Source organism: Symphalangus syndactylus, chromosome 16, assembly GCF_028878055.3.
Source record: "Symphalangus syndactylus isolate Jambi chromosome 16, NHGRI_mSymSyn1-v2.1_pri, whole genome shotgun sequence".
Classification (NCBI taxonomy): domain Eukaryota; kingdom Metazoa; phylum Chordata; class Mammalia; order Primates; family Hylobatidae; genus Symphalangus; species Symphalangus syndactylus.
This window is the reverse complement of record NC_072438.2, coordinates 92459741-92474252: the sequence shown is the minus strand read 5'-3', so window position 1 is coordinate 92474252 and position 14512 is coordinate 92459741.

Below are 14512 nucleotides of genomic sequence, written 5' to 3'. Positions count from 1 at the left end.
AGGTCACCAACATCAAAAACCAAAGGTAGATAAGTCCATGAAGATGGGGAGAAAATAGCACAAAAAGGCTGAAAATTGCAAAAACCAGAATGCCTCTTCTCCTCCAAAGGATCACAACTCCTCGCCAGCAAGGGAACAAAACTTCATGGAGAATGAGTTTGATGAATTGACAGAAGTAGGCTTCAGAAGGTAGTAACAAACTCCTCCGAGCTAAAGGAGCATGTTCTAACTCAATGCAAGGAAGCTAAGAACCCCGAAAAAGGTTAGACAAGTTGCTAACTAGAATAACCAGTTTAGAGAACAACATAAATGACCTGATAGAGCTGAAAAAACACAGCATGAGAACTTCGTGGAGCATACACAAGTATTAATAGCCGAATCGATGAAGTGGAAGAAAAGATATCAGAGATTGAAGATCAACTTAATGAAATAAAGCATGAAGACAAGATTAGAGAAAAAAGAATTAAAAGGAACAAACAAAGCCTCCAAGAAGTATGGGACTATGTGAAAAAACCAAACCTTCATTTGATGGGTGTACCTAAAAGTGACAGGGAGAATGGAACCAAGTTGGAAACACACTTCAGGATATTATCCAGGAGAACGTCACCAAGACAGGCCAACATTCAAATTCAGGAAATACAGAGAACACCACAAAGATACTCCTTGAGAACAGCAACTCCAAGACACATAATCGTCAGATTCACCAAGGTTGAAATGAAGGAAAAAATGTTAAGGGCAGCCAGAGAGAAAGGTGGGGTTACCCACAAAGGGAACCATCAGACTAACAGTGGATCTCTCTGCAGAAACCCTACAAACTAGAAGAGGGTGGGGGCCAATATTCAACATTCTTAAAGAAAAGAATTTTCAACCCAGAATTTCATATCCAGCCAAACTAAGCTTCATAAGTGAAAGAGAAATAAAATCCTTTCCAGACAAAGAAATGCTAAGAGATTTTGTCACCACCAGACCTGCCTTACAAGAGCTCCTGAAGGAAGCACTAAACATGGAAAGGAAGAACCGGTACCAGCAACTGCAAAAACATACCAAATTGTAAAGACCATCGATGCTGTGAAGAAACTGGATCAACCAAGGGGCAAAATAACCAGCTAGCATCATAATGACAGGATCAAATTCACACATAACAATATCAACCTTCAATGTAAACAGGCTAAATGCCCAAATTAAAAGTCACAGACTGGCAAATTGGATAAAGAGTCAAGAACCATTGCTGTGCTGTATTCAGGAGACCCATCTCACATACAAAGACACACATAGGCTCAAAATAAAGGGATGGAGGAATATTTACCAAGCAAATGGAAAGCAAAAAAAAAAAAAAAAAAGCCAGGGGTTACAATCCTAGTCACTGATAAAACAGACTTTAAGCCAACAAAGATCAAAAAAGACAAAGAAGGGCATTACATAATGGTAAAGGGATCAATACAACAAGAAGAGCTAACTATCCTAAATAAATATGCACCCAATACAGGAGCACCAAGATTCATAAAGCAGGTTCTTACAGACCTGCAAAGAGACTTAGACTCCCACACAATAATAGTGGGAGACTTTAACACCCCACTGTCAATATTAGACAGATCAATGAGACAGAAAATTAACAAGGATATTCAGGACTTGAACTCAGCTCTGGACCAAGCAGACCTAATAGACATCTACAGAACTCTCCACCCCAAATTAACAGAATATACATTCTTCTCAGCACCACATCACACTTATTCTAAAATTGACCACATAATTGGAAGTAAAACACTCATGAGCAAAGACAAAGGAACGGAAATCATAACAAACACACTTCACACTTCACACAATCACACTTCAATCAAATTAGAACTTAGGATTGGCCGGGCGCCGTGGCTCACGCCTGTAATCCCAGCACTTTGGGAGGCCGAGGTGGGCAGATCACGAGGTCAGGAGATCGTGATCATCCTGGCTAACATGGTGAAACCCCATCTCTACTGAAAATACAAAACATTAGCCAGGCGTGGTGGCAGGCGCCTGTGGTCCCAGCTACTCAGGAGGCTGAGGCAGGAGAATGGCGTGAACCTAGGAGGCGGAGCTTGCAGTGAGCGGAGATCGCGCCACTGCACTCCAGCCTGGGCAAGAAAGCGAGACTCCACCTCCAAAAAAAAAAAAAAAAAAAAGAACTTAGGATTAAGAAACACTCAAAACTGCACAACTACATGGAAACTGAACAACCTGCTCCTGAATGACTACTGAGTAAATAACGAAATTAAGGCAGAAATAAATAAGTTCTTTGAAACCAATGAGAACAAAGACACAATATACCAGAATCTCTGGGACACAGCTAAAGCAGTGTGTAGAGGGAAATTTATAGCACTACATGTCCACAAGAGAAAGCCAGAAAGATCTAAAAGTGACACCCTAACATCACAATTAAAAGAACTAGAGAAGCAAAAGCAAACAAATTCAAAAGCTAGCAGAAGACAAGAAATAACTAAGATCAGAGCAGAACTGAAGGAGATAGAGACACGGAAAACTCTTCAAAAAATCAATGAATCCAGGAGCTGGTATTTGAAAAGATTAACAAAATAGATAGACCGCTAGCCAGACTAATAAAGAAGAAAAGAGAGAAGAATCAAATAGACACAATGAAAAATGATAAAGGAGGTATCACCACTGATCCCACAGAAATACAAACTACCGTCAGAGAATACTATAAACACCTCTGTGCAAATAAACTAGAAAATCTAGAAGAAACGGATAAATTCCTGGACACATACAGCCTCCCAAGTCTAAACCAGGAAGAAGCCAAATCCCTGAATAGACCAATAACAAGTTCTGAAAGTGAGGCAGTAATTAATAGCTTACCAACCAAAAAAAGTCCAGGACCAGACAGATTCATGGCTGAATTCTACCAGAGGTACAAAGACGAACTGGTACCATTCCTTCTGAAACTATTCCAAATAACAGAAAAAGAGGGAATCCTCCCTAACTCATCTTATGAGGCCAGCATCGCCCTGATACCAAAACCTGGCAGATACACAACAAAAAGAAGAGAATTTCAGGCCAATATCTCTTATGAACATCAATGCAAACATCTTCAATAAAATCCAGCAGCACATTAAAAAGCTTATCCACCACAATCAAGTCGGCTTCATCCCTGGGACACAAGGCTAGTTCAACATACACAGATCAATAAATGTAATCCATCACATAAACAAAACCAATGACAAAACCACACGATATCTCAATAGATGCAGAAAAGGCCTTTGATAAAATTCAACACCTCTTTACGCTAAAAACTCTCAGTAAGCTAGGTATTGACAGAACGTATCTCAAAATAATAAGAGCTATTTATAGCCGGGCGCGGTGGCTCACGCTTGTAATCCCAGCACTTTGGGAGGCCGAGGCGGGCGGATCACAAGGTCAGGAGATCGAGACCACGGTGAAACCCCATCTCTACTAAAAGTACAAAAAAATTAGCCGGGCGTGGTGGCGGGCGCCTGTAGTCCCAGCTACTCGGAGAAGCTGAGGAAGGAGAATGGTGTGAACCTGGGAGGCGGAGCTTGCAGCGAGCCGAGATCGTGCCACTGCACTCCAGCCTGGGTGAGAGAGCGAGACTCCATCTCAAAAAAATAAAAATAAAAAAAAATAAGAGCTATTTATGACAAACCCACAGCCAATATCATACTGAATGGGGAAAAACTGGAAGCATTCCCTTTGAAAACTGGCACAAGACAAGGATGCCCTCTCTCACCACTCCTATTCAACATAATATTGGAAGTTCTGACCAGGGCAATCAGGCAGGAGAAAGAAAAATGGGTACTCAAACAGGAAGACAGGAAGTCAAATTGTCTCTGTTTGCAGATGACATGATTGTATATTTGGAAAATCCCATCGTCGCAGCCCAAAATCTCCTTAAGCTGATAAGCAATTTCAGCAAAGTCTCAAAATACAAAATCAATGTGCAAAAATCACAAGCATTCCCATACACCACTAATAGAGAGCCAAATCATGAGTTAACTCCTATTCACAATTGCTATAAAGAAAATAAAATACATAGGAATACAACTTACAAGGGATGTGAAGGACCTCTTCAAGGAGAACTACAAACCACTGCACAAGGAAATAAGAGAAGGCACAAACAAATGGAAAAACATTACATGCTCATGGATAGGAAGAATTAATATCGTGAAAATGGCCATACTGCCCAAAGTAATTTAAAAATTAATGCTATCCGTATCAAGCTACCATTGACTTTCTTCACAGAATTAGAAAAACTATTTTAAATTTCATACAAAACCAAAAGAGAGCCCACATAGCCAAGACAGCCCTAAGCAAAAAGAACAAAGCTGGAGGCATCATGCCACCTGACTTCAAATTATACTACAAGGCTAAATAACCAAAACAGCACGGTACTGGTACCAAAACAGAGATATAGACCAATGGAACAGAACAGAGTCCTCAGACATAACACCACACATCTACAACCATCTGATCTTTGATAAACCTGACAAAAACAAGCAATGAGGAAATGACTCCCTATTTAATAAATGGTGTTGGAGGCTGGGCGCAGTGGCTCACACTTGTAATCCCAGCACTTTGGGAGGCCGAGGCGAGCAGATCACAAGGTCAGGAGATTGAGACCATGGTGAAACCCTGTCTCTACTAAAAATACAAAAAATTAGCCGGGTGTGGTGGCGGGCACCTGTACTCCCAGCTACTCGGAGAGGCTGAGGCAGGAGAATGGCGTGAACCCGGGAGGCGGAGCTTGCAGTGAGCCGAGATTGCGCCACTGCACTCCAGCCTGGGCGACAGAGCGAGACTCCGTCTCAAAAAAATAAATAAATAAATAAATAAAATAAAATAAATGGTGTTGGGAAAACTGGCTAGCCATATGCAGAAAACTGAAACTGGACCCACTCCTTACACCTTATACAAAAATTAATTCAAGATGGATTAAAGACTTAAACATAAGACCTAAAACCATAAAAACCCTAGAAGAAAACCTAGGCAATACCATTCAGGACATAGGCATGGGCAAAGACTAAAACACCAAAAGCAATGGCAACAAAAGCCAAAATTGACAAATGGGATCTGATTAAACTAAAGAGCTTCTGCACAGCAAAAGAAACTACCAACAGAGTGAACAGGCAACCTAAAGAAAGGGAGAAAATTTTTGCAATCTATCCATCTGACAAAGGGCTAATATCCAGAATCTACAAAGAACTTACACAAATTTACAAGAAAAAAACAACTCCATCGAAAAGTGGGCGAAGGATATGAACAGACACTTCTCAAAAGAAGACAGTCATGCAGCCAACAAACATATGAAAACAAGCTCATCATCACTGGTCATTACAGAAATGCAAATCAAAACCACAATGAGATAGCATCTCACACCAGTTAGAATGGTGATCATTAAAAAGTCAGGAAACAACAGGTGCTGGAAAGGATTTGGAGAAATAGGAACGCTTTTACACTGTTGGTGGGACTGTAAACTAGTTCAACCATTGTGGAAGTCAGTGTGGCGATTCCTCAGGGATCTAGAACCACAAATGCCATTTAACCTAGCAATCTCATTACTGGGTATATACCCAAAGGATTATAAATCATGCTACTATAAAGACACATGCACATGTATGTTTATTGTGGCATTATTCACAATAGCAAAGACTTGCAACCAACCCAAATGACTGGATAAAGAAAATGTGGCACATATACACCAAGGAATACTATGCAGCCATTAAAAAAAGGATGAGTTCATGTCCTTTGCAGGGACATGGATGAAGCTGGAAACCATTATTTTCAGCAAACACAGGAACAGAAAACCAAACACTCCATGTTCTCACTCATAAGTGGGAGTTGAACAATGAGAACACATGGATACAGGGAGGGGAACATCACACACTGGGGTCTGTCAGTGGGTGGGAGGGCAGGAGGCTAGGGGAAGGATAGCATTAGGAGAAATAGCTAATGTAGATGACGGGTTAATGGGTGCAGCAAACCCCCATGGCACGTGTATAACTATGTAACAAACCTGCACGTTCTACACATGTATGCCAGAAATTAAAGTATAAGAAAAAAATATATATAGTCAATTACAGTTTTAAAAATAACCACTAAAAAAATGGAAATATAATCTATGGATTTCAAAATAACAGAAAGGTTAAAGGAAGACTATAGAAAACTTTACTGATTCAATAGAAAGAGGAAAGCAGCAAGAAAATGGGATAACAAACAGAAAACAGAAGACAATACGGTAGTAATAAGTCCAAACATGTCAGTAATAACAAATAATTAAATAATTTACAGTCACTTATCAAGAAAGAGACTTACAGTTTAGATTTTTAAAACTTTAACTTAACCTACCTAAAGGTAGGATTAACAGCAAATTAGAGTGTTTAGCAGTGGTTTTTGTGATGCCTGAGGCTATACCCATTCTTCTTCTTAAATTACCTAGAATGGCAAAGACCAATAAGTGACACTGGGGACTACTTGAAGAGGGAGAGAGGGAGGAGGCAAGGGTTGAAAAACTACTGGGTACTATGCTCACTACCTGGGTCATGGGATCAATCATACCCCAAACCCCAGCATCAAGCAATATACCCATGTACCAAACCTGCTCGTGTACCCCCAAATCTAAAATAAAAGCTGAAATTTTTTTTAAAAAAAAAAGAAAGAAGATTTAGAAAAAAAGAATAAAGTTTTCCATAGGGAAAAATATATAGAAGTCAATTTCTTCCTCATGCTATACACAATAATAAATTTTGGGTGGATTAAATATCTAGCTGCAAAAAGCAGGAGGTGTTTTCCCCAAGGAAAATTCCTGAAGTTTATGTAGGCAGTTGCCTGCTCAGACTAGAATGTATGTCAACAATTCAGAATTACTTTTTTGAAGATCCCAATCTCTAGGTACATTTTTAACTGTAATCAAACAACTCATATAGGAATGTAAATCTTTGCATTTGCTTATAACCAACAGCAGAGAAAAGTTTGCATTGGTTTTGAATCACAGAGCTCGTGAATCAGAGATAGGAGGGTTAGGCTGTGTAAGAACGAAAAAGTGGTATCTGCTCCTCACCCATTACAAGCGTCATAGCTGACACTCCTATAGCAAAATGTTAACGAGAGGAAAGCATGGCAAATGTATTTAATAAAAGGTCCACATGACATGTAAACCTTCAGAAATAAAGACCGCAAGACCCAGGTGAGAGGTGAAGCCAGCTGGACTTCTGGGTCGGGTGGGGACTTGGAGAACTTTTTTGTCTCACAAGAGGACTGTAAAATGCACCAATCAGTGCTCTGTAGCTAGGATTGTAAAACACACCAATCAGCTCTCTGTGGCTAGCTAGAGGTTTGTAAAATGGACCAATCAGTGCTCTGTAAAATGGACCAATCGGCACACTGTAAAATGGACCAATCAGCACTCTGTAAAATGGACCAATCAGCAGGACATGGGCGGGGACAAATAAGGGAATAAAAGCTGGCCACCGCCCTGCCAGCAGGAGCAACCCGCTGAGGTCCCGTTGCAGCTTGTGGAAGCTTTGTTCTTTGGGTCTTCACAATAGATCTTACTGATGCTCGCTCTTTGGGTCGGCACCAACTTTAAGAGCTGTAACACTCACTGTGAAGGTCTGCAGCTTCATTCTTGAACTCAGTGAGACCACGAACCCACCAGAAGGAACCATCTCTGGACACACAGGAAAAACCGTGTGTTTCTATGCTAAATCTGATGAAAGGGGTGGGTAGCTATGGAGAAGCACAGTTGGATAATAGGGTATGACCTAATCTAGGTGGAGGGGAGGAGAACCTCGCCAGGCTTGGCGTCTCTGTGTGTCGCATTCCTTATCCTGGATATGGGACACGACTCCTATGGAATGAGGATCTCCTAATCTACCTGCAGGGGAATGACCTCTCTAGGTTTTATGGCTTGCTTTGCAGGACAGAAGTTGTGTCTATGATTTACCTAGGAAAAGAGGAATTCTTAGGGAAGAGAAGGGAGAGGAAGAAAGGAGAGTGAGGGGTCAGAAGGACCTTGCTTCTGAGGCCCTCCCAATCTCCCTGAGTTCAAAGTTCTCAGCACACCAAGGTTACATAGTTCGGGGCACCAGGTGTTAAGTCCCAACAGCCATGAAGAACTCTGGTTCCGGGCCAGGCATGGTGGCTCAGGCCTGTAATCCCAGCACTTGGGGAGACCAAGGCTGGCTGATCTGTTGAGACCAGCCTGGCCAACATGGCGAAGCCCTATGTCTACTAAAAATACACAAATTAGCCAGGCATGGCAGTGTACGCCTGTAATCCCAGCTACCTGGGAGGCCGAGGCATGAGAATTGCTTGAACCCAAGAGGCAGAGGCTGCAGTGAGCCAATATCACGCCACTACACTCCAGCCTGGGTGACAGAGTGAGAATCTGTTAAAAAAAAAAAACAAAAAACCCTGATTCTGAAACCAGACGGACATTTTTCAAGCCCAGTTCTGCCACTTTCAATTTGTGTGACCCTGAATGAGTTGTCCAATTTCTTTAAGTCTCGGTTTCTTAATTGCTAATACGGGGATAATAGCAGCTGACAGACTAAATGGGAAAATACCCACAAAATTCACCCACAGCCCAGCGCATCCTGAACTCCTCAACAAATGTTAGATGTCATCATTGAGCCATGGGAGCCAATAAAGACACCTGGTCTCAGATGTTGTGTGGGGTCTGCTGAGGAGCAGAAGCTGAACACAAGGTCTCCAGGCCCCCTGAGGATGCACCTTTCTCACTCTGGGAATGCTACCAAGAGTCCTGATTTGAAACTTGTCTCTAACTCATACGGCGGCTGCCCACCTGGCCGTGAAGAACATCCCACAGATGCTTGGAGCTCAGGCCTGGAGTGTGGCAGCCACCTCCTCTTGGGCCCCCGCTACTCTGTCATCTGTCCCCACCCCCAAGTCTAGTCCCAGGTCAGACTTCCCAAATCACAGCTTTCATCAGTGATTGCAATTCTCTACTCAAAAACCTGTTCCAGGCTGGGCACCATGGCCTGTAATCTGAATGCCTTGGGAGGCTGAGGTGGGAGGATCACATGAGGCCAGGAGTTCAAGATCAACCTGGGAAACATAGCAGAACCCCATCTCCACAAAAAGTTCTTAAAAATTAGCCAGGCACAGTGGCACATGCCAGTATTCCTAGCTACTCTGGAGGCTGTGGGAGGACCACTTAAGCCCAGGAGTTTGAGGTTACAGTGAGCTATGATCATACCACTGCACTCCAAACTAAGTGAGACCCTAAAAAAAAAAAAAAAAAAAACCTGTTCGAGCTTGTCTTCTGCCTGATATTGAGGGGCTTCTATAGTATGGCTCCATCTTACTGAACCAATCTTATTCCCCCACTCAGCATCAACAAACTTCTCCTTAGACCAATTACTCTTACTCCCTGCTCTGTGAATATGCCACCCTCACTTCTGCCTCTCAGCATTTCCCCAGCCTGAAGTCTCTCCCAATCCTCTCTCTCCCCAACCTGATCTAGTAGCATAGGTACTGCTAGAACCTATAGGCAGAATGTCTGGAATCTGTAACCTCCCGAAAGCATTAAAAAGAATAAAATCTAATGTAGAACCCTCTGCTCTTCTTTAATTCATTTGTAAAATATTAGGATGTATATCCACCATACTCATCATACCACAGCAAATTACAAATGGATCAAAAATTTAAATTTGTTATACAAAAAATTAGCTGGGCGTGGTGGCGGGCGCCTGTAGTCCCAGCTACTCGGGAGGCTGAGGCAGGAGAATGGTGTGAACCCGGGAGGCAGAGTTTGCAGTGAGCTGAGATCACACCACTGCACTCCAGCCTGGGCGACAGAGCAAGACTCCGTCTCAAAAAATAATAATAATAATTTAAATTTTTTAATGCACAAAAATAGTTGAAAAGAAACATGAGCAAATTCTCTTATGCTCTCAAAGTAATCCTTTCTAAGCATGACACAAAATTCATCACTCTACATTCCTTGTCCGTTGTCGATTCTTTTTCACCACCCCTCCCTTCTAAAGACTCCTCATTCAATAGAGAAGCAAAAAGCACCTTGCCCAGAACTCTCTCCCCACAGCACCCAGTGTGGTTCTGAGTTATCGTCCTCCAGGGAGAGGCCCTGTGGGGGATGAGAAACAGAAGAGAGGAGACAATATTATTTTCCAGAGAGGACTGGGACCAGATGCACTGGGAGACGTGAGACTGGTGCTCCTGGCCAACTCCTGAGAAGCACGTGCATTGCACTGCAGGCAGAGATACATGATGAAAGCTTCCTAGAGATTCCTGGGAATGAGCATGTCAGAACCTTCCACTGCAGGGCTTCTGGCTGGGATTTTTGGTGCCATCTTCCCTGACTTTTCAAGTTTTTGAGTAGAGAATTGCAATCACTGGCCGGGTGCAGTGGCTCACGCCTGTAATCCCAGCACTTTGGGAGGCCAAGGCGGGCAGATCACGAGGTCAGGAGATGGAAACCATCCTGGCTAACACGTGAAACCCCATCTCTACTAAAAGTACAAAAAATTAGCTGGGCGTGGTGGCGGGCGCCTGTAGTCCCAGCTACTCAGGAGGCCAAGGCAGGAGGGTGGCATGAACCCGGGAGGCAGAGCTTGCAGTGAGCAGAGATCACACCACTGCACTCCAGCTTGGGAAACAGTGCAAGACTGTCTCAAAAAAAAAAAAAAAAAAGAATTGCAATCGTTGATGAAAGCTGTGATTTGGGAAGCTTGACCTGGGAGTAGACTGGGGGATAGGGACAGACAACAGATGAAGGCCTGACTTCCCCAGACCTTCCAAGGATGTGTAAGCCCTCACTCCTTTTATTAAAACCTTTAACACCAGAACTACATAGAGTGGCTTCTATTTTCCTGACCAACCCCTGTCTGATACATTTATCTTTGGGGAATTTAGCCTACGGTACTCTCACACACGTATGAAATCACGTATATTAAAAAAAAAAAAAAAAAAAAAAAACTCGGCTAGGTGTGGTGGCTCATGCCTGTAATCCCAGCACTTTGGGAGACCGAGGCAGGTAGATCATCTGAGGTGAGGAGTTCAAGACCAGTCTGGCCAACATGGCGAAACCTCGTCTCTACTAAAAATACAAAAACTAGCCAGGCGTGGTGGTGCATGCTTGTAATCCCAGCTACTCGGGAGGCTTAGGCATGAAAATCACATGAACCCCAAAAGGCAGAGGTTGCAGTGAGCTGAGATGGTGCCACTGCACTCCAGCCTGGGCAAAAGTGAGACTCCAACTCAAAAAAAAAAAAAAAAAAAATCCTCATTATTTGTAATAGCAAAAGATTGCAAGCAGCCTTAAAGTACATCAATGGTGGGCAATTTAAAATATCATGATGCATCCATAGGACAGAATGCTATTTGCCGTTAGAAAGGTACAGCACATCATGTAGCCATGTGGACTGATCTTCAAGGTAGGGGGAAACCGACAAAATTCAAATTTGCTTATATTGTATGCCACTATTTGTACAATATGTACAATAAACAAATGCACAGAATATCTCCCGGAATATACATAAGAAACCAGTGACCCTGAGTGCCTTGTGGGGAAAGTTATGGAATTGATGTCCAAGAGTGGGAAGTAGAGCTACGTTACTCCATACACCCTTTTTCACTCCTGAAAATTCTATCATATGGATATATTTGCCAAAAATAAAACAACTAATTAGTTATAAGATTACATAATCTTTATGAAATGCCAGCAAGGCATCTATAGACAGAACAACATACTTTCTTCCCTTTTTCTATTTCTCAGATTTTAAATTTCTTCCTGAAACTTAAAACAAATTAGAAATAGGGAATTTGACCTTCTTGTTAGAGTATCTGGGAATAATACCTATTCGCCTTTTGGAAGATTAATTTCCTACATCCATTTACACTGCCTAAAGCATATGCCCCAACAGATGAGGGAGAAGCTGGATTGAGATTTAAATGCTTCCTTGTCTTGTTCCAATACAGGATTACTTAAATTTCAAATCCATGCACTTTAACTTACTGAGTTCAAGTGCCTACTGTCTTCTGGGTAATAAATTCTGGAGATCGATTTGGTTCTTCTCACATCTTCTAATTAAAAAAGAATAAACTAAAGCAGGGATAACCTTGATTACTTGGGAACAAAGTCCAATTTTTTTTTAATTTGCCACTGCTCTCATCCTTGCCTAAAAATCGGAAGTCTGAAGTGGATACCCTCCACTGAACGGTGACCATTTACATTCCAAGAACACTACTGAGGCTGGAGCTGAATATCATGAGTCCGAAAAATTCCAGATTCACTATTCACAATCCCAGAGCTGTAATAAAATATCTCACATGATTCATCATATAAATATCGCTATTTCAACTCTTCTGTAAGACCTTTTCTAACTATTCCAGCAAAAGCCTCTTCTTCCTTCTTTAAACCCCTGTAATACTATAAATAATTACAGTAGTTATTAATATTTTGGTTTTATATCACTTAAAAAATTGGCCATTCACCAGTATACTCACATATATTTAGATGGCCATTTTTTAGTATTATTACTATTAATAGTTTCCAGGCTGTGATAAAGAGAAATTTTCTGGCTACTTCTGATAGTTCCACATAAAGACAACAGATATGTTTTCTTCTGCTCTGTATACAATATCTCCTGTCTTTCCAGTTACATGTGTCAATAACTCCACTTGCCTTTTTTTACTTAAGTAGTTTTGAGCTGGGTTTCTCTTGAAAAGGCAGGATCCTTGACAGCTCCCACTCCCACCCTTCTTCTGCTGAACCAGCGGTGCGTGCAGCCACACACAGCTCTCCTTGGAGCCATTCTCCTCACTCAAATCCCAATAAAATATTCCCCCCAACACTGATGATAACTTCTACACCTCACTTTGGTTGTTCTTCCTTCAAATTCTGCCTCAGGTGCCTTCCTGGCTTATCCAAGTGAAATTGCAAGGGACCTAAACCACTTTCAAGCACTGAAGGAAAAGGGTATATTGCAAAAGATTAGGGTTGAATTGTGTCACCCAAAAAGACGTCCCCATAACCTAACCCCAATACCTGTGAATGTGACCTTATTTAGAATTATGGTCCTGCTGGGCCCGGTGGCTCACACCTGTAATCTCAGCACTTTGGGAGGCCAAGGCGGGCAGATCACTTCAGGTCAGGAGTTCAAGACCAGCCAGGCAAAACCCCATCTCCACTAAAAATACAAAAATTAACTGGGTGTAGTGGTGCACGCCTGTGGTCTCAGCTACTCAGGAGGCTGAGGGGGAGAATTGCTTGATCCGGGGAGGCAGAGGTTGCGGTGAGCCAAGATCACACCACTGCACCCCAGCCTGGATGATAGAGCAAGACTCTGTCTCAAAAAAAAAAAAAAAGAAGAAGAAGAAGAAACAGGGTCTTTACAGATGTAATCAAATTAGTGTGCATCCTAAATCCAACATGATTGGTGTCCATATAAAAAGAGACACAAATACACACACGTGTAGAGGAAAGACAATGCAAAGAGATGCTGGGAGAACGCCACATTGCAACAGAGGCAGAGATTGGAGTCCTGCATCTACAAGTCAAGGAATGCCAGCAATTGCCAGCCCTCACCAGAAGCGAGGAGAGGCATGGATGGGACAGACTGTCTCCCTCAGAGCCCTCAGAAGGAATCAGTCCTGCTGACACCTTGATCTTGGGCTTCCAGCATTCAGAGCTGCAAAAGAACGCATTTCTGCTGTCTTAAAGCACCCAGTTTGTAGTACTTTGTGACAGCTGCCCTGAGAGACTCATACACAAGGGTGCTGGGCTGCCTTCTCATGCTTAAGTATGAACTTGTCCTTGACTATCACAAGACCAGGTGGCCACACGCAGCCAGGCCCTTGAGCACTGCAGGCTGCCTTCTTTTCCTCTAGGCCCTATTCCCCCGTCCACAGCTGCTTCATTCCTCCCTCTCTCAACACAACTTTCCAGAGGGGCAAGGCCATTCTGTCAACAACTCCATGCTTTGTCTCTTAGAACTTCTGCCACTACATAGAGACTGATTCAACTCTGTAAACACTGGGTAAAAAATTCTAGGGAAGGGCCCAGTTTGGGTCAAGAGCCCCCTTGAGCCAACCAGTTGTGGCAGGGGAGACATGATCGCACTGCACAAAATAGTTCCTTGAGCCAATGTGGTAGAAGACATCTTCCAGAAGCTTCTAGAGAAAAGGGACAATGCTTTGAGACTTCAGTGCTACCTTCTCCCTCATATGCAATCCTTCCCAAGAGTTCCCTCTTCAAGAGTTCCCACACACACACGCGCGCACACACACACACCCACCCACACACACACACACACATCCTTGAGGTCCTTTGCTTTCTGAAGTATTGTTAGAGAGAGCAAACATTCAACCACACAATGGACAAAAGTGTATTCCATTCTATAGAATCTTTTAAGCTAATCTTAACTTTTTATTATAGCAGTACACCAGACTATATTCTTAGAATTTTATCAATAAGCTAGTGGAATTGCATGTGCTAAAGTTTTTTATAAATCTTATTACTTAAAAATGT